Source organism: Rattus norvegicus, chromosome X (assembly GCF_036323735.1).
Source record: "Rattus norvegicus strain BN/NHsdMcwi chromosome X, GRCr8, whole genome shotgun sequence".
Taxonomy (NCBI): Eukaryota; Metazoa; Chordata; class Mammalia; order Rodentia; family Muridae; genus Rattus; species Rattus norvegicus.
Genome location: NC_086039.1, coordinates 73,948,107 through 73,971,608, shown reverse-complemented (window position 1 = coordinate 73,971,608; position 23,502 = coordinate 73,948,107). Strand labels below are relative to the sequence as shown.

At 39.7% G+C, this 23,502-nt stretch overlaps 1 protein-coding gene and 1 pseudogene across 1 annotated transcript in view; one reads left to right on the top strand and one right to left on the bottom strand.

Moving 5' to 3' along the window:
- Window positions 1-20,176, bottom strand: part of Magee2 (MAGE family member E2) — a 59,093-nt gene extending 38,917 nt beyond the window's left edge. The window contains exon 1 of the mRNA XM_006257144.5: window positions 20,088-20,176. The gene's annotated coding sequence lies outside the window, so the exon portion shown is untranslated. The remainder of the gene's footprint in view (window positions 1-20,087) is intronic.
- On the top strand, window positions 19,143-22,850 carry Kpna1-ps10 (karyopherin subunit alpha 1, pseudogene 10; annotated as a pseudogene).
- The last annotated feature ends 652 nt before the right edge of the window (window positions 22,851-23,502 follow it).

The following is a 23,502-nucleotide window of genomic DNA, read 5'->3' as shown; positions in this document are numbered from 1 at the left end:
ACAAAATATGAGAGAATGTGCTTAATATATAATATACTCTTATAAAATCTCACAAAATGAGTAAATGTTTAAAAATTAAGGCAAGTAGTTACAAAGTGTAATATAACAGCAAAATGTGTGAGGGATGTTGAAAAGAGGGAATAGTGAATTAGTTCTTCACAAAGGAAAACATATAAATGAAATTGACAAGAATGTGAGTTATAAAAAAAGACATAAGGTTTGGATAGATAAATTATGAATGAAAGAGGAAGCATTACAACTGATAAGATATCAATGAAAAGCATTATAAGACATGCCTACTAATAATTACATGCCAGAAAACTGGATAACTTAGAAAATGAAGAAATTTATATAAATATACACTCTACAAAATCTGAATCATGGAGACAGAGAGTCAGAACAGACCTGTAACTAGTATGGGAATTGAATAAATTTCAGGGAAAAAAACGATCAAGAAAGAGAAGCTCAGAACCAGATGGCTGCACTGGCAAATCTACCAAACATTTAAGCAAAAAACGGGTGCCAATCACTTTCAAACTGTTTGAAAAAAATGAAGAAAACTTGCAGAAAATTCAAAGGAACATTTTAAAACTGTTCCTGTGAGGTTAGCATCCCTTTGATAATTAACCTGGACAAAGACAACACTAAAGCATCATAGGCCTCTGCCATCATCAGAGAAGCTTCCTCCTGCAGATGATAGGAACAAATACAGAGACCCTCAGCCAGACAGTATCTAGAGAGTGAGAGACCTTGGAACACTCACTCAGCCCTAAATGGGATATCTCCACAAATCCTTGCCCTCGGGGCTCAGGGAACCCTACAGAAGGGGGGGCAAAAAGAGAGAAGAAGAGCTAGAGTGGATGGATGGCATCAAGAAAGCAAGGCCCTCTAAATGAGCTGAGCAAAAGCTCACAAGAACTCGCAGGGACTGAAGCACGAGTTCTGCACCAGGTCTTCTGTGTATACATTATAGCTTTCAGCTTAGTGTTTTTCTAGGACTCCTGAGTATGTGAATGAGTTGGTTTCTGGTTATTTTTTAAGTATTGATGTTTTATTTTTTAAAAAACTGCAGAAATTGAGATTCAGGGTCACACCTATGAAAAGTGAGAAGCTTGAGGTTTTCCTCAAAGCCTTCTATGACTGTAAAGCATGGTAATAAACAATAGAAGCTGGTTATAAGGATGAGAACAGAACTAATCCTGCACACCACAATTTCTTCTTTTGGGAGTTCATATTCTAATTTTTATATAAAGCTACTATTTTGATTAATACTATAACTAATATACTTAATGAAGGGAAGCTAAGAGAGTTGCATATGTGCACAAATTTGTAGTACAAATGCATATTTTAGCCCTGTTGTTCTTTTCTCTTTGGGTTTTCCTAATCAATACCATAGTCAGGAGCTTAATATGAGATGGACTTTCTTTGATCATAATGATACATTTTCAAAATATATTAAAATAAATCTTATCAGTCCAGAGACCCCAGTAAGTAACACTTTACCTTCACATACTGGAAGCTGCCTCCACCTGCCACCTTGTAGCAATACTTCAGTAGGCCCACAAATCCAAGAGACTCTGGAAAGCAGTCTGGCACCTCTTTCTTCTGACACAGCTACACTCAGGACTCCTTAATGTCCCTTCTGACATTGACTCTCCAGTTTCCCCAAAGGCCTGAAGAGCAAGATAAGTGACCTCATACTTCCTCTTCTTGTCATCTTCCAAGGTGATAACCCTGTATCCCAAAGCCATGACCTTAATCCAATAGAATCTCCAGCCAACACAAGAGGCACAAAGACCTTGGAAGGTGACCCTGTGCCCCTTCTCATGCCTCCGTGCTTCTCTCTCTCTCTCTCTCTCTCTCTCTCTCTCTCTCTCTCTCTCTCTCTCTCTCTCTCTCTCCTCTGCCCACTCTGACCTCCCAAACTAAATCGCTAGCCTCTGATGTCACTCAGGCTACAGCCTCTGGTCTAGAGACCCTGGTGAAGTAACCTGTATCTGTTCTTCCTGGCCCATCTCCAGTTTCAATCTCCAAATTACCACTCTCTGCCACCAGGAACCTTCCATCAGACTAAGGGGGCCAGGAGAAAAGGAATAAATGCTTCCAAATTCTAGCTAGCATTTTACTCGTTGGGAAACCTGGTAGCAAAGCATACATGAGTAAACAAATAATTTTAAAGAACAAATACTTATCTGATGAACATAGATTACTTTTATAAAGCACTTTCAAGCCAACATAAGAACATATAAATTTGCTGAGACACCGCCGGAACCTGAAGGAAATAGACCGGATAAACAGTTCTCTGCACCCAAATCCCGTGGGAGGGAGAGCTAAACCTTCAGAGAGGCAGACAAGCCTGGGAAACCAGAAGAGACTGCTCCCTGCACACACATCTCGGACGCCAGAGGAAAAAGCCAAAGACCATCTGGAACCCTGGTGCACTGAAGCTCCCGGAAGGGGCGGCACAGGTCTTCCTGGTTGCTGCCGCTGCAGAGAGCCCCTGGGCAGCACCCCACGAGCGAACCTGAGCCTCGGGACCACAGGTAAGACCAAATTTTCTGCTGCAAGAAAGCTGCCTGGTGAGCTTGGGACACACGGAAGCAGAATTTCTCTAGGACCGGGCACGTTCTGTGTTTACCGGAAGTCCCACACCCGCGGACCCCGGCCCGCAGCAGCTCTCTGCTCCCAGACCCTGTGAGAGAGAGACCCAACCGCCAGGTCAGGTGGGCACTCCTGAGGCTGCAGAGCGGAAGAGACCACCAACACTGCTCACCCCTGCCCACATCCCTGGCCCAAGAGGAAACTGTATAAGGCCTCTGGGCTCCCGTGGGGGAGGGCCCAGGAGCGGCAGGACCCCTGCCTGAGACACTGCTGGAACCTGAAAGAAACAGACCGGATAAACAGTTCTCGGCACCCAAATCCCATGGGAGGGAGAGCTAAACCTTCAGAGAGGCAGACAAGCCTGGGAAACCAGAAGAGACTGCTCCCTGCACACACATCTCGGACGCCAGAGGAAAAAGCCAAAGACCATCTGGAACCCTGGTGCACTGAAGCTCCCGGAAGGGGCGGCACAGGTCTTCCTGGTTGCTGCCACTGCAGAGAGCCCGTGGGCAGCACCCCACGAGCGAACTTGAGCCTCAGGACCACAGGTAAGACCAAATTTTCTGCTGCAAGAAAGCTGCCTGGTGAACTCAAGACACAGGCCCACAGGAACAGCTGAAGACCTGTAGAGAGGAAAAACTACATGCCCGAAAGCAGAACACTCTGTCCCCATAACTGACTGAAAGAGAGGAAAACAGGTCTACAGCACTCCTGACACACAGGCTTATAGGACAGTCTAGCCACTGTCAGAAATAGCAGAACAAAGTAACACTAGAGATAATCTGATGGCGAGAGGCAAGCACAGGAACCCAAGCAACAGAAACCAAGACTACATGGCACCATCAGAGCCCAATTCTCCCATCAAAACAAACATGGAATATCCAAACACACCAGAAAAGCAAGATCTAGTTTCAAAATCATTTTTGATCATGCTGCTGGAGGACTTCAAGAAAGACATGAAGAACTCCCTTAGAGAACAAGTAGAAGCCTACAGAGAGGAATCGCAAAAATGCCTGAAAGAATTCCAGGAAAATGTAAATAAACAAGCAGAAGCCCATAGAGAGGAGACACAAAAATCCCTGAAAGAATTCCAGGAAAACACAATCAAACAGTTGAAGGAATTGAGGATAGAAATAGAAGCAATCAAGAAAGAACACAGGGAAACAACCCTGGATATAGAAAACCAAAAGAAGAGACAAGGAGCTGTAGATACAAGCTTCACCAACAGAATACAAGAGATGGAAGAGAGAATCTCAGGAGCAGAAGATTCCATAGAGATCATTGACTCAACTGTCAAAGATAATGTAAAGCAGAAAAAGCTACTGGTCCAAAACATACAGGAAATCCAGGACTCAATGAGAAGATCAAACCTAAGGATAATAGGTATAGAAGAGAGTGAAGACTCCCAGCTCAAAGGACCAGTAAATATCTTCAACAAAATCATAGAAGAAAACTTCCCTAACCTAAAAAAAGAGATACCCATAGACATACAAGAAGCCTACAGAACTCCAAATAGATTGGACCAGAAAAGAAACACCTCCCGTCACATAATTGTCAAAACACCAAACGCACAAAATAAAGAAAGAATATTAAAAGCAGTAAGGGAAAAAGGTCAAGTAACATATAAAGGGAGACCTATCAGAATCACACCAGACTTCTCGCCAGAAACTATGAAGGCCAGAAGATCCTGGACTGATGTCATACAGACCCTAAGAGAACACAAATGCCAGCCCAGGTTACTGTATCCAGCAAAACTCTCAATTAACATTGATGGAGAAACCAAGATATTCCATGACAAAACCAAATTTACACAATATCTTTCTACAAATCCAGCACTACAAAGGATAATAAATGGTAAAGCCCAACATAAGAAGGCAAGCTATACCCTAGAAGAAGCAAGAAACTAATCGTCTTGGCAACAAAACAAAGAGAATGAAAGCACACAAACATAACCTCACATCCAAATATGAATATAAAGGGAAACAATAATCACTATTCCTTAATATCTCTCAATATCAATGGCCTCAACTCCCCAATAAAAAGACATAGATTAACAAACTGGATACGCAACGAGGACCCTGCATTCTGCTGCCTACAGGAAACACACCTCAGAGACAAAGACAGACACTACCTCAGATTGAAAGGCTGGAAAACAACTTTCCAAGCAAATGGTCAGAAGAAGCAAGCTGGAGTAGCCACTCTAATATCAAATAAAATCAATTTCCAACTAAAAGTCATCAAAAAAGATAAGGAAGGACACTTCATATTCATCAAAGGAAAAATACACCAAGATGAACTCTCTATCCTAAATATCTATGCCTCAAATACAAGGGCACCTACATACGTAAAAGAAACCTTACTAAAGCTCAAAACACACATTGCACCTCACACAATAATAGTGGGAGATTTCAACACCCCACTCTCATCAAGGGACAGATCATGGAAACAGAAATTAAACAGTGATGTCGACAGACTAAGAGAAGTCATGAGCCAAATGGACTTAACGGATATTTATAGAACATTCTACCCTAAAGCAAAAGGATATACCTTCTTCTCAGCTCCTCATGGTACTTTCTCCAAAATTGACCATATAATTGGTCAAAAAACGGGCCTCAACAGGTACAGAAAGATAGAAATAATCCCATGCGTGCTATCAGACCACCACGGCCTAAAACTGGTCTTCAATAACAATAAGGGAAGAATGCCCACATATACGTGGAAATTGAACAATGCTCTACTCAATGATAACCTGGTCAAGGAAGAAATAAAGAAAGAAATTAAAAACTTTTTAGAATTTAATGAAAATGAAGGTACAACATACCCAAACTTATGGGACACAATGAAAGCTGTGCTAAGAGGAAAACTCATAGCGCTGAGTGCCTGCAGAAAGAAACAGGAAAGAGCATATGTCAGCAGCTTGACAGCACACCTAAAAGCTCTAGAACAAAAAGAAGCAAATACACCCAGGAGGAGTAGAAGGCAGGAAATAATCAAACTCAGAGCTGAAATCAACCAAGTAGAAACAAAAAGGACCATAGAAAGAATCAACAGAACCAAAACTTGGTTCTTTGAGAAAATCAACAAGATAGATAAACGCTTAGCCAGACTAACGAGAGGACACAGAGAGTGCATCCAAATTAACAAAATCAGAAATGAAAAGGGAGACATAACTACAGATTCAGAGGAAATTCAAAAAATCATCAGATCTTACTATAAAAACCTATATTCAACAAAACTTGAAAATCTTCAGGAAATGGACAATTTCCTAGACAGATACCAGCTATCAAAGTTAAATCAGGAACAGATAAACCAGTTAAACAACCCCATAACTCCTAAGGAAAGAGAAGCAGTCATTAAAGGTCTCCCAACCAAAAAGAGCCCAGGTCCAGACAGGTTTAGTGCAGAATTCTATCAAACCTTCATAGAAGACCTCATACCAATATTATCCAAACTATTCCACAAAATTGAAACAGATGGATGACTACCGAATTCCTTCTATGAAGCCACAATTACTCTTAGACCTAAACCACACAAAGACACAACAAAGAAAGAGAACTTCAGACCAATTTCCCATATGAATATCGACGCAAACATACTCAATAAAATTCTGGCAAACCGAATTCAAGAGCACATCAAAACAATCATCCACCATGATCAAGTAGGCTTCATCCCAGGCATGCAGGGATGGTTTAATATACGGAAAACAATCAACGTGATCCATTATATAAACAAACTGAAAGAACAGAACCACATGATCATTTCATTAGATGCTGAGAAAGCATTTGACAAAATTCAACACCCCTTCATGATAAAAGTCCTGGAAAGAATAGGAATTCAAGGCCCATACCTAAACACAGTAAAAGCCATATACAGCAAACCAGTTGCTAACATTAAACTAAATGGAGAGAAACTTGAAGCAATCCCACTAAAATCAGGGACTAGACAAGGCTGCCCACTCTCTCCCTACTTATTCAATATAGTTCTTGAAGTTCTAGCCAGAGCAATCAGACAACAAAAGGAGATCAAGGGGATACAGATTGGAAAAGAAGAGGTCAAAATATCACTATTTGCAGATGACATGATAGTATATTTAAGTGATCCCAAAAGTTCCACCAGAGAACTACTAAAGCTGATAAACAACTTCAGCAAAGTGGCTGGGTATAAAATTAACTCAAATAAATCAGTTGCCTTCCTCTATACAAAAGAGAAACAAGCCGAGAAAGAAATTAGGGAAACGACACCCTTCATAATAGACCCAAATAATATAAAGTACCTCGGTGTGACTTTAACCAAGCAAGTAAAAGATCTGTACAATAAGAACTTCAAGACACTGAGGAAAGAAATTGAAGAAGACCTCAGAAGATGGAAAGATCTCCCACGCTCATGGATTGGCAGGATTAATATAGTAAAAATGGCCATTTTACCAAAAGCAATCTACAGATTCAATGCAATCCCCATCAAAATACCAATCCAATTCTTCAAAGAGTTAGACAGAACAATTTGCAAATTCATCTGGAATAACAAAAAACCCAGGATAGCTAAAGCTATCCTCAACAATAAAAGGACGTCAGGGGGAATCACTATCCCTGAACTCAAGCAGTATTACAGAGCAACAGTGATAAAAACTGCATGGTATTGGTACAGAGACAGACAGATAGACCAATGGAATAGAATTGACGACCCAGAAATGAACCCACACACCTATGGTCACTTGATTTTTGACAAAGGAGCCAAAACCATCCAATGGAAAAAAAGATAGCATTTTCAGCAAATGGTGCTGGTTCAACTGGAGGGCAACATGTAGAAGAATGCAGATCGATCCATGCTTATCACCCTGTACAAAGCTTAAGTCCAAGTGGATCAAGGACCTCCACATCAAACCAGACACACTCAAACTAATAGAAGAAAAACTAGGGAAGCATCTGGAACACATGGGCACTGGAAAAAATTTCCTGAACAAAACACCAATGGCTTATGCTCTAAGATCAAGAATCGACAAATGGGATCTCATAAAACTGCAAAGCTTCTGTAAGGCAAAGGACACTGTGGTTAGGACAAAACGGCAACCAACAGATTGGGAAAAGATCTTTACCAATCCTACAACAGATAGAGGCCTTATATCCAAAATATACAAAGAACTCAAGAAGTTAGACCGCAGGGAAACAAATAACCCTATTAAAAAATGGGGTTCAGAGCTAAACAAAGAATTCACAGCTGAGGAATGCCGAATGGCTGAGAAACACCTAAAGAAATGTTCAACATCTTTAGTCATAAGGGAAATGCAAATCAAAACAACCCTGAGATTTCACCTCACACCAGTGAGAATGGCTAAGATCAAAAACTCAGGTGACAGCAGATGCTGGCGAGGATGTGGAGAAAGAGGAACACTCCTCCATTGTTGGTGGGATTGCAGACTGGTAAAACCATTCTGGAAATCAGTCTGGAGGTTCCTCAGAAAATTGGACGTTGAACTGCCTGAGGATCCAGCTATACCTCTCTTGGGCATATACCCAAAAGATTCCTCAACATACAAAAGAGACACGTGCTCCACTATGTTCATCGCAGCCTTATTTATAATAGCCAGAAACTGGAAAGAACCCAGATGCCCTTCAACAGAGGAATGGATTCAGAAAATGTGGTACATCTACACAATGGAATATTACTCAGCTATCAAAAACAACGAGTTTATGAAATTCGTAAGCAAATGGTTGGAACTGGAAAATATCATCCTGAGTGAGCTAACCCATTCACAGAAAGACATACATGGTATGCACTCATTGATAAGTGGCTATTAGCCCAAATGCTTGAATTACCCTAGATCCCTAGAACAAACGAAACTCAAGACGGATGATCAAAATGTGAATGCTTCACTCCTTCTTTAAATGAGAAAAAAGAATACCCTTGGCAGGGAAGGGAGAGGCAAAGATTAAAACAGAGACTGAAGGAACACCCATTCAGAGCCTACCCCACATATGACCCATACATATACAGCCACCCAATTAGAGAAGATGGACGAAGCAAAGAAGTGCAGGCCTACAGGAACCGGATGTAGATCGCTCCTGAGAGACACAGCCAGAATACAGCAAATACAGAGGCGAATGCCAGCAGCAAACCACTGAACTGAGAATAGGCCCCCGTTGAAGGAATCAGAGAAAGAACTGGAAGAGCTTGAAGGGGCTGGAGACCCCAAAAGTACAACAATGTCAAGCAACCAGAGCTTCCAGGGACTAAGCCACTACCTAAAGACTATACCTGGACTGACCCTGGACTCTGACCCCATAGGTAGCAATTAATATCCTAGTAAGAGCACCAGTGGAAGGGGAAGCCCTGGGTCCTGCTAAGACTGAACCCCCAGTGAACTAGACTATGGGGGGAGGGCGGCAATGGGGGGAGGGTTGGGAGGGGAACACCCATAAGGAAAGGGAGGGGGGAGGGGGATGTTTTCCCGGAAACCGGGAAAAGGAATAACACTCGAAATGTATATAAGAAATACTCAAGTTAATAAAAAAAAGAACATATAAATTTATATCTTCAATGACCAAATTGATTTCATTACAGAGTTAGAAGGATGTAAAATGATAAGTAGAATTCCTCACATGGTGGTCTCAAAAAACAACCTGGCATACATTTAACAAGCAAAAAAATTACCTCTGTTATAAAAACATCAAAACATCAAAGAAAGAAATTGAGGATACATTAGAAGATAGAAAGACATCTCATGCTCATGTTTCAGTAGAAGCAAAATTGTGAAAATAGTCATCATTTCAAAGCAGTCATAAATTTAATGCAACCTCCCCCCCAAATTCCCCGTGTATTTTTTCTCATAAATAGAAAAAACTTAAAACACAAAACACAAGCCAAAGCAACCCTCAGTGAAAAGAAAAAGTGCTTGCTATATTAATATATCTGATTTCACACCATGCTAAAAAAGTCTTTGTTATAAAAACAGCTTGGTACTGGCACAAACCAGACAAGCAGAGCAATGGGATGAAATGCAGAAGTCGTACATAAGCCCATGTAACTTCAGTGACTGCCTTCTGACAGAAATGCCAAAAGACAGATTTGTGGAACGTTAGCATATACAACTGGATGGTTGTATGCAGAAGAATGAAACTAAATCCTATTTCACTCACACAGAAATCAAGTCCAAATGGATAAAGGCCAAAACATAATACCTGAAACTTTGCAACTCTAGATAAAGTGTGGAAAATATACTACAAGATATGGGCATAAAAAAGGATTTTAAAAAACGAACTCCTGTTGCTTAAGAAATATGTCTGACAATTGAAAATGGGATTTTATGAGATTAAAAAACTTTAGCATATCAAGAAAGCTACCAATCAAAAAAAGACTCAGCCCATATCAGGGGAAAAATTGTTTGCTAGATTATTGATATCTGGAACATGAAAAATCAAACAGCAACAACAACAACAAAACCCAAAACCTAAACACTGAGGAAACAAACAACCTAAACACAACAACAGTACAACCAAACCACATTTTTTTCTACTACATAACATTTTAATTTTGTTCTTCATAAAAAGCAAAGCTAAACAATACTTCAATAATAATAAGATAAAATGAAAACCATCTCAGAGAAGTTGGACAAGACAAACCAACAGAAGAAAAAGAGCCCAAGTATCAGAGACCCACTCATTCACATACTCAGGAGTCCCATAAAAACACAAACCTGGAAGCTGTTATATATATATATATATATATATATATATATATATATATATATATATATATATATATATATACATATATATATATATATTTAATATATATATTATCTGCTAAGGATTCATGCAGGCCTTGTGCTTGCTGCTTCAGTCTGTGAGGGTTCATATGAGCTTTGTTCAATTGTTTTAGAGGGAATTCTCCTGGTGTCTTCCACTTTCTCTGGTTCTTACACTCTTTCTACCTCCTCTTCCATGGGATTTTCCTAAACACTTAATGGTGGGATTTCATGTAGACTTCTCATTTAGAGCTGACTGTTCCAAGATCTCTCTGTATGTCTCCTCCTCCTCCTTCTCCTCTTTTTCTGCTTCTTTTTGTCTTCTTCTTCCTTCTTCACTTCCTCTTCTTTTCTCCTTCTCCTCTTTTGTCTTCATCGTGTTCTCCTCCCCCTTCTCTTTCTCTGTAATTTGTGCCTGTGAGTCTTTATATTTGTTCCCATCTGCTGCAGGAGGAAGCTTGTCTGATGATGGCTGATTAAGGCATTAATCTATGAGTACAGCAGAATATCATTAGGAGTTATCTATCAGCACATTTTTAAATACCAGTAGTATTTGGACTTACACTAGGTCTCCGGGCTATCTAGTTTTTCGTTTAAGCAGTCATCCAAGCAGTATTGGGTATAGGTTCGGATTCATGGAGAGGGAATTAAGTCAAATCAAGCATGGGTTAGCAACACCTACAAGTTCTGTGTCACCATTGCCCTGGCATATCTTGCAGGCAGGACAGATTGTAGATAAAAGGTTTTATGACAGCGTTGGTGTTTACATTTCTCTTTTAAGAGTCTGGGAGTAGGGGGATGTTGGCCCAGAAACCCGGAAGGGGAATAACAATCAAAATGTAAATAAGAAATACTCGTTAATAAAGATGAAAAAACGAAAAAAGAAAAAAAAAGAGCTGGGAGTACCTTCCCATACCAAAGATACTAGGATTTAGGGGTGAAGTTTCTATGTAGGCACAAGTTGGACCTTTCCATGTTCAATGAGTTATATGCTACAGCACTAGGACCTTTTCAGTTTGTGGAGAAGAACCAATAGTCTTGGCAATGGGTTGGGTTGTTTTGAGAATTCCATGGGAACCCTCTGGTTAACAACTTGATTGGATGCAGCTCAGTCTGGTACTGGACATTTCATTTGATGACAAGAGATGGCCAGTTGGGACTCTATCTCCCCCTTATTTGGAGACTTCATTAGGATTGCCTTTATATATTTTAGGAAGCTTCTGCTGCACTAGATTTCCATATGACCCCACAAATTATCCTCAATTCTAGCTGATTGTTCCTATATTCCTTCCCTCAAGCCCATCTCCCTGCCCCCTCTCCATCTGATCCTCCCATTTCCATCCCCTATGCTGCCAGTCTACCCATATAATCTATTCTGCTCCCCACTACCAGGAAGATCCAAGTGTCCCTGCTAGTCCCTCCTCTATTCCTAACCTCTCTGGGTCTACAGATTGTAGTTGGTTATCATTTACTTCACAGATAATATCCAGATCTAAGGGAATACATACCATATTTATCTTTACCCTAGTTACCTTAGGGTGATTTTTTTTTTTTAGTTCCGTCCATTGGCTTGAAAATTTCATGGTGTCATTTTTTGGAACAGCTAAGTAATACACCATTATGTAAATGTACTACCTTTACTTTATCCATTCTTCTGTTGGAGAACATCTACATTGTTTCCAATTTCTGGCTATTAACATAGAGCAGCAATGATCACAGTTGAGCAAATGTTGCTATAGTAGAGTGTCCTTGTACCAATACCATGCTGTTTTTATTACTGTAACTCTGTAGCACAACTTGAAACCTGGGATGGTGATGCCTCCAGTGGTACTTTTATTAATCAGGATTGTTTTTAGCAATTCTTGTTTTTTGTGTTTCCATACGAAGTTTAAAAATTGCTTTTAGAATAGCTGTGAAGAATTGTTTCAGAAATTTGATGGGGATTGCCTTGAATCTGGTGTCTGATTCTTGTGCCTTCTCTTGGCTCTTTTCATTCTGTTTATTTGTTTAGTTCAATTCCAATCTGTTAGTGTTTTTATCTTATTATATTCTATTTTTATCCCTTATAAGCCTCTTTGTTTTCTAATGAAAGACAAGGAGTGAATCTGAATGGGAGGGGAGGTGGGGAGCAATTGGGATGAGTAGAGGGAAGGGAAACTATATTAGGCTATATTATGTGAAAAAAATCTATTTTCATTAAAATCAAAAGGAAAGAAAGGAAGAAAACTGCAAGCCAATGCTGATAAGCATAGATGCAAAAATTTTCAACAGCGATGCATTAAAAGGATTATACAGCATGACCAAATGTGATACATCTCTGGAAGGGTGAGGGCGGTTCTTGGTTATCAACTTGACTACGTCTGGAATAAACTACAATCCAGAAATGGAGGGCACACATGTGAGAGATGTTTTTCATAGTTCGAAGTGGGTGAATCCATTTCTAGTCCAGACCTTTGAGGTGTTAAGACACACACCTTTAATTCAGATTTTGAGGCAGGAAGACACACTAATCTGGGTCATACCTTCTGTTGCAAGTCTATATAGCTCTCACCTTGCTAGCACTTCCATTCCTTTACCCACCTTAGAGCACATTTCTTCAGGATTCCAGAATAGACTGAAGACGAGATGTGACATCCAGTCTTGTGAATGAACAACTACAGTAGTTCCACTTATAGCTAGCCATCGTTGGATTAGTTGAACTGTAGCCTGTAAGCCATTCCAATAAATCCCCTTTATATGTAGAGAGAATTTTATTCTACAAGTTCTGTTACTCTAGAGATCCTCGACTAATACAAAGGGAATCACAATTCAACACATGTAAGGATATGATATTTCACATTACTGATTATGGAGAAAACCATGTTAGTAGGTAAATAGATGCAAAGACACCACTTGATAAAATTCATCATTCTTTCATGCTTATAAGAAAAAGGACAAAATGGAATATTCAGAAAAATAAAAATGAAAACCCTAAAATGAGTTTGACATAAAGCTGTACATAAACCAATGGGCAGAGTGTGAGCTCAAAAATAAATCTACATATATGCCTAACTATGTTTTGACAAAAGTGTCAAGAATAAACAAAGAGGAAAGGACAGTCTTTTCTACAAGTATTTTTTAGGAGAATTAAGTATCCACATGCCAAAGAGTGAAATTAGATTGGTATATTACACACAGATGGAAACTCAAAATAGATGAAAGGCTTTCTTTTTTAACTTTTAAAGTTATATATATATATATACCCATGGAACTAGGATTACAAGTGGTATGAGTGGGCAATGTGGAGCTGGGAAACAAATTCAGGTTCTCTATATGAGCAGCACAGCTGTCTTAATGGTAGAGCCATTTCTCCAGCCCCTTACAAGGTTTTACTGTGAGTACGGTGTGGGAGGAGGTGTGTGCACATGCCTTGGCACATGTGGAGAGGTCAGAGGAAAACTTTATTCCAATAATTTTAAAAATTCACTTTACATCCTAATCACAACCCTATCCCTCCTCTCTTCCCAGTCCCACCTTTATATATCCCAGCCCCCATTGCCTCAGCCCCTTGAGTACCATCCTACCTTGGGACATCTATTCCCAGCATCTTCTCCCACTAAGGCCCAACCACACAGTGCAGGTAGGGAGAAGGGGATCAAATAGCAGGAACAGAAACTGAGACATCCACACTCCACTTGTTAGGAGACCCACATGAATACCAAGTTGCACATTTGCTATAAATGTGTAGTGGGTCTAGGTCCAGCCCCTGCATGCTCCCTGGTTGGTGGCCCAGGCTCTATGGGCCCCCATGGGCCCAGATTATTTGACTCTTTTGGTCTTCTTGTGGTGTCTTTGACTCTTCTGGATTGCTCGATTCTATCTCCCACTCTTCCACAAGACTCCTGAAGCTCTGTCTGATGTTTGTCTGTGGGCCTCTGCATCTGCCTCCATTCACTGCTGGATGAAGCCTCTCAGGAGACAGTTATGCTGGGTTCCTGCCTGCAAACATAGATGGAGCTTAGTACAAACAGGTGGTTTAACAGAAGTTAAGTAAGTTAAACTGCCTGTTTGTACTAAACTCCCTCCAGCTAACTGCTTATCTTAGCTTCTGTTAAACTGCTTGCTTCAAACTGCCTGCTTCTGCAAAATCCCTCCGCAATAGCTGGAGGGACTGCCAGGAGGTGGTTTCTGCCTTTCTGGATACTCAGGACCACACCTAGGTTCCTGAACACTTGGTGGTGCCATCCAGCTAGAATAAACACTTTCAACTGCCTATAAACTGAGTGGTCATCTTTGGTGGGCTCCCCATAACACTACCTTCAGTTCGTGGCTATGATAAAATACTCTGTGGCTTATATTCCTGGTCACAGTCTGTCATTGTAGGCAGTAAGGACAGCAGCTAAAACAGGAAGTTTGACACAGACACTGTGGAAGAACACTGCTTGGTAGCTTCATTCTCAGGCTCGTGCGGAGCTAGCCTTCTAATACAGCCCAGGACCATGTGTCTGTGGATGGTGCTGTTCACTGTAGACTAGGCCCTCCTGCTTCTATTAATAAACAAGAAAACTTCCCCAAAATACACCCACTGGCTAATATTATGTAGGTAAATTCTCAGTTGAGAGGCTTTCCTCACAAATGATTCTAGGCTGGGTCAAGTTGAAAAAGCAAACCAAGACAACAACCTACAAAATGGGTAAAAGTATTTTCAGGTCATATTCCTAGTAACAAGAAAATAGAGTAAGGACTTGAATCTTCAACTTCAGTACGTCAGCCAGTGGCAAATCAAAATATCAATGGCTTATCACCTTACACCCACTGTATGACTGTAATAGAAAAACAACAGCAAAATACATGTGTTGTGGAGTTGTAAGGGAATTGGAACCTTTGGTAGAAATGAAAACTAGTTAAGGTTCTATGGAAAGCAGTGTGATGATCCCTCAAAAATGAATTCCAATTTTGGGCATTTATATAAAAAATGAAAATAATCTTCAAGACATATCTATACTCTAAGGATCATCGTACTATTTATTATAATACTCGAGGTTTGTAAAAAACGCAAATATCCACTGTCAGATGAATACATTAAAGTTAGATTCAGGTATATAGATAGTATTTATTCTGCCTTAAATAAAAAAGGGAAATGCTACCATAAAAGATAGTATGCATAGTGAACCCAAATGACATTATACCAAGTGAAATAAACCACCAAAGGGGGCTAAATTCTGTGTATATCCACTTGGACAAGTCATCGGAAATAATTTCTGACAGGAAAGAATACAATGATATACTGTGAGCCTAGAGAGAGAAAAAGTTGTTAATAAATGCACATAAAATTTCAATTATAGTAGATTAGCTAATTCTAAAATCTGCTGAAAACGACTCACTATAAATAAAACTAATATTACATTGTATCTTTAAAATGAATTAAGGTAAATATCAGTTTAAGTGTTAATAGTAAAATTTAAAATGATATTGAGCCGTTAAAAAGTAAAATCCACAATATTGTACATTCAATTAAAACTTACGGATATATAATTAAGATGGAAAGTGTAAAAGAAAAAAAAGTCAACAGAACTGACAGCTTTGAGTACTGGCTTGGGGTAGGGGCGATATCACAGTGATAGAGTACTTGCCAAGTATGTATGTTTGAAGCCCAGTGTGGCACCTCCAGCAGTGCAAAAGAGAAAAACAAAACCACCTACTTCAGGCAAAGAAAAACAAGAATTAGCACGAAAGTTGCAGCAATTATGTTAATTTGTGGTTAAAAGTAAAGAAAAATCATAAAAACAAACTCAATTTGAACTTTTCATAATAAAAACTATAAAATAAAAAAATGTGGATTTCAACTGGTTAAAATAAAAAGAGTAATTGACCTTCTGGTGCCCTGCCCCAGTGTAATTATACAGAGCTCCTAGATCTCAGGCTTAGGGAACATTGAGGGAAAGGGGATGGAATAGCAGGAAGTCTGCTGAGGGTGTGTCTTCCAATTCAACAGTGCAGCTACAGCCATGAAATCTCAACAATACAGCTGCTTAGATAGGACCTGAACAGTCACAGCACCAGTTGACATGCCCAAGTGAATGGGGAAAATCTCATAGGGCTCTACCCCCTAGATGAAGAATTACAGTCAGTTAAGGACACTCCTAAGAGAGGGAGAATTAATCTTTTCTGGGGATGAGCCCCTCCTCCCACAACTGCTTATCAAATACCAAGTGGTGAACCTGAGAATAATATACATACAGATAACACTAAAGAGATTCAGCAAGTTGTATTTACATATGTGTACACACATATATGAATAACAATAATAACTAAAGTAAAAGAAACCATGAATTTGAGAGTGAGCAGAAACATTGGAGGTGCTGGAGGAATTGTAATTATTATCTTAATTTAAAATAAAATTTGAAATTAAAGTGTCATTAATGAAAAAAATATAAAATACCATGTGAAATTAGCAGCAGAATAGACAATACTTCAGAAGAGAAGAGAAGTGAAATTTTTGGGAAAGTAAAACTGGCAAGATATTGTCTAAAAAAAAGTAAAGCATTAAAAAAAAAACTGATGACAACATCCACAGGTCAAATACACATTCATCTGGAATTTAAGAGGGAATAAAAAAGGGAAAGGAAGAAAAATATTTCAAGAATAATGGCGAAAATTTGCTCAAATTTTCAAAAAGAACCACAAAGCTAATTAAGCCCTAAAACAAAGGAAACAAAAAGTAAGGAACCTAATTGTTCCTTGTATTGTTTAGAACAGGTGAAAAGAAAGCATTAAAAATGCCCCACCCTTGGGGGGGTTACATTTTCAGAAAGAAATGAGAAGGCAATAATAAGTTTCTTACTGGAAACAACGCAATAAGAAACAGCTCTATCTTTAGTGTGATGGTTAGTTTTCTGTGTGAAGTGGCGGGGCCTTGATAACTCAGATATTTACATATATGCTATTAGTACTGCTACTGTAAAGGTGTGTGTTCAATGAGACCAGATTACTGTCTACTCCAAACACATACTGCTGAAGAACAGAAATATTAAAGGGATTAAATTAGAAATATTGGGTCTGGGGATGTAGCTCAGTGTTTGTCTGGCATGTGCAAAAACTAAGTTTGATTCCCCAGCCCCATAAAAGAAATAGAAAAAGAAGCCAAAAGAAAATAATAGTGCAGGGGAATGTCAGGGGGGCAGTAAGGGGGATGGGTGTGTGGAGAAGACCTATATGGGGAGGGAGAGGGGAGGGCGAGGGGAGGGGAGGGGAACTTATGGACAGGAAACTGGGAAAGGGAATAACATTTGAAATGTAAATAAAGAAATATATCTAATAAAAAAATAAAATTAAAAATAAGAAAAGAAAAGAAAAATATTTGTTTACTTGGCTGCAAGAAGCCAAATGCCAGCACGTATTGGAAGTGCAGAAGGCCAGCTCTCAGGCATGAACATGTTGCCGCATCTTTGCAGGGGGTTTTCCTTAAAGTATATAGAGAAGACTAAAGGTCCCTAAGAAAGCTCCTTCCTGGCTGGAAGGAAAGAACAGCAGTCACTACCCAAACCCACCTGCTCTGGTATGCTACCTGCAATAGCATAAGACTATCGGTAAGACCTATCTGGTGGAATCTCATTATAGTTAGGTGAGAGACAATTATGAAAACTGCACCCATACTCTTCTTCCTAGATGCTTCTTCAGTAATTTTGTGAATAATAACCCCCACAACCCGAGTTCAAAATATTTGTTCAAGATTGAGGCTTAAAAAGAACATCGGAGAATGCCCAGTTTTTGTCCCCCTGACCCCTTCCAAGCAGGCTAACAAACCTTGAACAAATATAGTGTAGTACAGCTGGAAGAATGGCAAGAGAGGAACTCCATGGGGAGCGAAACAGAAGAAAGATCCAGAGCCAAGTGGAGAAACAAAAACAAGGTATCACTAGAGGATTTTGAAATCTCTGGTGCCCATGGCAACAACAAATTCTAACTCTGATAACCATAGCAACAAATTCTAACTCTGGTAACCATAGCAACTATAGCAACTAAGCAAATTTCAAACCCAGTCCAATTCCTGACTAGATCAACACAAACCCCCACATTAAAGGCCTAGTAGAAGGGAAATCATGCTAACATCTAAGTATAAAAATTGATCTCCATATATATAACCCTATGCATGGTCATCTTTCAACCAAAAAAAATATAGCACACAAAAAGCATAAAAATACATAGTAGGAAGAGACAAAGAAATGTGAAACAAACTCATATCTCACATAGCTGTTGGAACTATCATAAGGAGAATTTAAAACAACTATGATTAACATGTTTAAGTACTGGTTCTCAGAAGCAGATCATTTTCCCACAGGGAACAATTGGCAACATCTGGAGGCATTTATCTGCATCTTAACGGAAAAGGCGCTACTGGCATCTAGTGGGTAGAGGCCAGAGATGGTGGACTAAATATCTGGCAATGCCCAGGACACCACCTTCCAAAATAACTCTCTGACTGAACATGCTAATCATTCCAAGGCTGGACCCCTGTTTAAAAGTTCTAACGGACAAAGTCAAAGACCTACAAAATTACATTAGTACATTGGGAAGAAAAAATGGAGACTGCAAGAACACAATAGGCATTTTAACATGACTGTGACAGTCATTTCACAATATATCTATGTATCCCAACCACATTGTACACCTTACACATATAATAAAGAGAAAAGAGGGAAATATCCTAAATAACAATCACAGAACATTACATCACCTCTGTTGGAATCATCTGTGGACTCCCTGCATTTGAGCAAAGAACCATTAACTTTCAATTTAAGACAACAAAAATCGGCACAAAGTCTGAGGGCTGAGGGCTAGTGGACCTTTCGACAGCCACTGACCCGCAGCTTGAGAGCCCTGCACCGACTTTCATGGAAGTCTGAACCGGCTGTGCAGCTTTCCTTCCTCCTTGTTCCTGCAGCAACCATGTCCACCAACGAGAATGCTAACTCAACAGCTGCCGGCTTAACAGATTCAAGAACAAGGGGAAAGACAGTACAGAAATGCGGCGCCGCCGAATAGAGGTTAATGTGGAACTTAGGAAAGCTAAAAAAGATGACCAGATGCTGAAAAGGAGGAACGTCAGCTCATTCCCTGATGACGCTACTTCTCCACTACAGGAAAACTGAAGCAACCAGGGTACTGTAAATTGGTCTGTTGAGGACATTGTTAAAGGCATAAACAGTAACAATTTGGAAAGCCAGCTCAAGCTGCTCGGAAACTGCTTTCAAGAGAGAAGCAGCCTCCTATAGACAACATCATCCGGGCTGGTTTGATCCCAAAATTTGTGTCCTCCTTGGGAAAAACGGATTGTAGTCCCATTCAGTTTGAATCTGCGCTCACCAACATTGCTTCTGGAACATCTGAACAGACCAAAGCTGTGGTGGATGGAGGTGCTATCCCAGCATTTATTTCTCTCTTGGCATCTCCCCATGCTCACATCAGCGAGCAAGCTGTATGGGCTCTTGGAAACATTGCAGGTGATGGCTCAGTCTTCCGAGACTTGGTTATCAAACATGGTGCAATTGACCCACTGTTGGCACTCTTGTAGTTCCTGATCTGTCATCCTTGGCACGTGGTTACTTACGGAATCTTACCTGGACACTTTCAAACCTCTGTCGAAACAAGAATCCCGCACCCCTCCCCCCTTACATGCTGTTGAGCAGATCCTTCCTACTCTAGTTCGACTCCTACACCGAAACGATCAGAAGTATTAGCAGACTCCTGCTGGGCCATTTCCTACCTGACTGATGGACCAAATGAGCGCATTGAGATGGTTGTGAAGAAGGGAGTTGTTCCCCAACTTGTGAAGCTTCTAGGAGCTACTGAACTGCCCATTGTGACGCCGGCACTGAGAACCATAGGGAATATTGTCACCGGAACAGATGAACAGACTCAGAAAGTGATCGATGGAGGCATACTTGCAGTCTTTCCCAGCCTGCTAACAAACCCCAAAACTAATATTCAGAAGGAGGCCACATGGACAATGTCGAACATTACCACCGGGCGCCAGGACCAGATACAGCAAGAGGTGAATCACGGCCTCGTCCCATTTCTCGTTGGTGTCCTCTCTAAGGCAGACTTCAAGACACAGAAGGAAGCTGCCTGGGCTATAACCAACTGTACCAGAGGTGGGACTGTTGAACAGATTGTGTATCTGGTTCATTGTGGGATAATAGAACCCTTGATGAACCTCTTGAGTGCAAAAGATACCAAAATTCTTCAGGTTATTCTTGAGGCCATTTCAAATATCTTTCAGGCTGCAGAGAAACTTGGTGAGACAGAAAAACTCAGTATAATGATCGAAGAGTGTGGAGGCTTGGATAAAATTGAAGCACTACAGAGCCATGAGAACGAGTCTGTATATGAAGCCTCATTGAACCTAATTGAGAAGTGGAGGAAGAGGAAGATCAAAATGCAGTGCAGAGAGTACCTCTGAAGGCTTCACCTTCCAAGTTCAGGATGGAGCTTCAGGGACCTTTAACTTCTAATGTCCACTCAAGACACAATGTTGTTAGCTATGTGCTGTGCTATGCTGTGTTCTCACAAATTTGTCTTACTGTTTCTCTACTAAGAACTCTTTTTAAATGTCGTTTGTTATTGTAGCACTTTTTACAAAAGAAACTATACTTGAACAGTTATAAACTGTACATACTAAAAAAAAAGACAACAAAAATCATCTGTACTGAAATATTAAGAGGGATAAAAGGGCCAGTGTACAGACTTTGCAAGTGATGCAAGACAGTAACAAATTGTCTAATATACATGTCACCAAAATGGTAAAACAGAAAATATATCTGAATAATAATCCCTGAGAAGTCTTGAATATGACTAGCAAACATGCAGACTCAAGAATTTCAGAGAACATCAAACAGAGTAATTCACTAAAGTCAAAACAATCAAATTTATTTTTGATACGTGATGATTAAACACATGATTTTTGTAGTTTACCATAGAGAACCTATACAATGATTATGCGTTTTAATTTTGGTATAGTATTTAATTAATTATATGAGGTATTTAGTGCTTTCTTATCAAACAGACTATAAGCTAAATGCTATTACTCAAGTGTAGTCTGGTAGTGTTCTGATCATGTTTAAGATACTCAAAGCTAAGCTGCAATGTTTTGTACGTTATGCATACTATGCAATGTATCCTCCATTCATGACACTTTCAACTCACAATGAGCTTATTGTATTAATCTTGTTACTGTGACCTTCATATCTGATGGAAGCAGCTTAAGGAGGAAAGGGGTTATGTTGGCTCTACAGAGTAAGGGGTCAGACTCCATTATGACAAGAACAGCATGACACCTAGATATCTACCTATTACAGTAACATTTGGTGGCATTACTTGTTAAGTGGCACTGCCAGGAGGTACATAATTCAAGGTGGACATGGTGGTGGCCTATAACTCTTATAGTCCTATGTTTGCTAGTGAGGCTCCATGTTCAAAAGGGTCCCACGGCCTCCCAAAACAGTTCTACCAGCTGGAGAACAAGTGTTTAAATAAACAAGCCTGTTGCAAACATTTCACATTCAAACCATCAGACCTTACCATACATTGAAGAGCAACTATATAGATATGCCCAGGCATATCATATTCAAACTCCTAAGAAACCTATGGCAAAAGGAGATTCTTACAGTTGGTCAAGGATGGGAACACAATGCCCACAGAGAAAGAAGTATAAAAAGTACAGGAGATTTCACTTTAGACATCTGAAAAATAGGACTACATGTTTTAAGAAATTAAAAAAGTATTAATTTCCTAGATCCAATGAGTAAATAGATAAATAGTAAACCAGTAAAATTATCTTTTAAGAGTGAAACCAATGAGACAGTACTGACCTTTATAGAATACTTCCCCCAAACAGATGAATTTACATGCTTCTCAGCTGCACAGAAAACATTTACAAAATCAGCCCTATAGTGGATAAAAGACCAATCTTAACAAATTAAAAAGAATAGAGATTGTCTGAAGTAGATTCTCATGTAAGCACAATCAAACCAGAGTCAATAGCAGAGACAACTGGAAATGCAGCGCATATTTGGAAGTTAAACAAAACACATGTGTGAAAGAGGACTCCAGGGAAAGCAGAGAACATTCTCAACGAAATGAAAAGTAAAATGCAATATATCAAAATTTCTGATTTACAGCTAATGAGCTGCTTAGAGAAATAGCTAGCATTCAGAGCATTATATACCAGAAGAGATGTAAGCATGAGGAACAAGGCTTTTGCCTTAGAAAATTAAATTTAAAAGAACAAATAAAACCTAAAGCTGAAGAAAGGAAATGAAAAAGAAATATTGTGTTTGAGGCTATTTGGAAGAGAGTTGATTCCCTGATTTCTCTCTCTGTCCATTTCTTATTTATATATAAGAGGGCTACTGATTTTTTTTAATTAATCCTGTATCCAGCCATTTCACTGAAAGTGTTCATCAGCTGTAGGAGTTCCCTGGCAGAATTTTTGGGGTTGCTTACAAATAAAGTCATTTGCAAATAAAAATACTTTGACTTATTTCTTTCCCATTTATATCCCCTTGATCTCCTTCAATTCTATCATTGCTCCAGTTAGAACTTTGAGTAGTATATTGGATAGAGAGAGAGAGAGTAGACAGCCTTGACATGTTCCTGATTATAGTGGGGTGCTCTGAGTTTCTCTCAATTTAAAGTGATATTGGCTGTTGGTTTGCTATAAAATGGTTTTATTTTGTTTAGGTATGCACCTTGTATCTCTGATCTATCCAAGACGTTTATCTTGGGTGTTGGATTTTGTCAAAGACTTTTTCAGCATCTAATGAGATGATCACAAGGGTTTTTTTTCTTTCAGTTTGTTTAAATGGTGGATTACATTGGCAGATTTTCATATGTTGAACCGTCCCTGCATCTCTGGGATAAAACCTACTTGATCATCGTGGATGATCTTTTTATGTATTCTTGGATTCAGTTTATGAGTGTTTTTCCCATTAACTAATTAATGTATGTATTTATTCACTTTACATTCCTATCACAACACCCCACTACACCCCCTCACACACCCAAGCCCCATCTCCTTTCTCCTCTGAGCAGAGGGAGGCCCTCCCTGGGTACCAACATAGACTGGGTACCAGTCAAGTACTGCAGGACTAGGCATTTCCTCTTCCACGGAGGCCAAACAG